Genomic DNA, 1,295 nt, shown 5'->3' with positions numbered 1-1,295 from the left:
AGCACCTCTCCTCTGAGGACAGGCTGAGTGACCTGGAGTTATTCAGCCTGGAGAAGAATAGACCCCAGGGAAACTTCATTGCCACTTTCCAAATCTTCAAACTTGCTCATGAGGGAGTGTGGGACATCTTTTTGAACAGGTCCAGTTACAACAGGATGTGGGCTAATATTTTTAAGAAAAAGGGGAGCGAGTCAGCACCCCTAAGGTCTACAGAAGAGCTTCACTTAGACCATGGTGCAACACTAGCAAAGGTTGCCCCAAAATCCTGTAGGTGGCCTGTCCCTGGAACCATTCCAGGTTAGGTGGGAAGGGGCTCTGAGCATCCTGATCCCTTTAAAGATCTCTCTGCTCATTGCAGGGCACTTGGATCAGGTGACCTTTACAGGTCCCTACAGGTCAGGAGGAGGAAGGCTCATCTGATGCCTTGGATTGCAGTGGAGGAGGAGCCACCATCCCTGGGTCACTGTTTCACCTGCAGCCCCTCGGCATTTTACCTGCAGGAGCTCCTTGGCAGACCAGCGCTGTGCCTCGTCTGTCTGCAGGCAGCAGCACAGGAAATCACACAGGCACGGTGAGAATAGGTTGGGCTGCCGCAGCTTTGGTCTCCCTCCTGTGGCTATCCGTTGATGCTGGAGAAAAAGGAAACACAAGGCTCCACCTGTTTCTTTCCCATCTGTAGCTGCTCTCCCAGAGCCCATTGTTAAAGCTCCACTCTGCACTGGCAGTTTCTGCCATGGCAGAGAGGTAGAGGTGACTGTCCTATACCGAGAAAAAACCTAATCATGATGCAGGTTTTCCAACATCCAGCAGATCTTGCATTGGCAGCTGATTTCATTGACTGAACTAGTTATGGGAACTACAACAGCAAAAGCGTGTTTCCTTCTCTGAGGATTCACACCAGCTTGACATATTTTGTCATATAAATATTTTGGAGACTTAGCTATACTAACTCTACTGCTTCCAAGGATTATTAGGTGAATAATCTCTGCAGTGCTTGTTGGTCCCCTAAGCACAGCTGCCAGAAAACAAAACTTGTCAAGCTTTTGCCGCTGTTCTTGATAACAATGGTAATTGGAAGAAAAGAAAGGAAATCCACCAGGCATTCCTCAGGCAAGGAAACAAGCATTTGGCATCTCATATTCAACACAGACACATTAAGATGCCTGCACAAATGTATTGGGATGAAAATGCCAGTTTGGGCACAAAGGGGCACACAGGGGCTGCCTGCAGCTCTGTGTCTCAGCAGTCTGCAGGTTTCAGCTTCTTTATGTGGCAAAAGGAAACTTTCTCATGGT

The 1,295-nt window shown here is 48.4% G+C and overlaps 1 long non-coding RNA gene across 1 annotated transcript in view; it reads right to left on the bottom strand.

The window, feature by feature from the left end:
• LOC117243716 overlaps positions 1-624 on the bottom strand; it is a 9,478-nt gene extending 8,854 nt beyond the window's left edge. Inside the window, exon 1 of the long non-coding RNA XR_004495551.1 lies at positions 495-624. This is a non-coding gene — a long non-coding RNA (uncharacterized LOC117243716). The remainder of the gene's footprint in view (positions 1-494) is intronic.
• Positions 625-1,295: the final 671 nt, after the last annotated feature.

Source organism: Parus major, chromosome Z, assembly GCF_001522545.3.
Source record: "Parus major isolate Abel chromosome Z, Parus_major1.1, whole genome shotgun sequence".
Classification (NCBI taxonomy): Eukaryota; Metazoa; Chordata; class Aves; order Passeriformes; family Paridae; genus Parus; species Parus major.
This window is presented reverse-complemented; position numbering and strand designations above follow the sequence as displayed.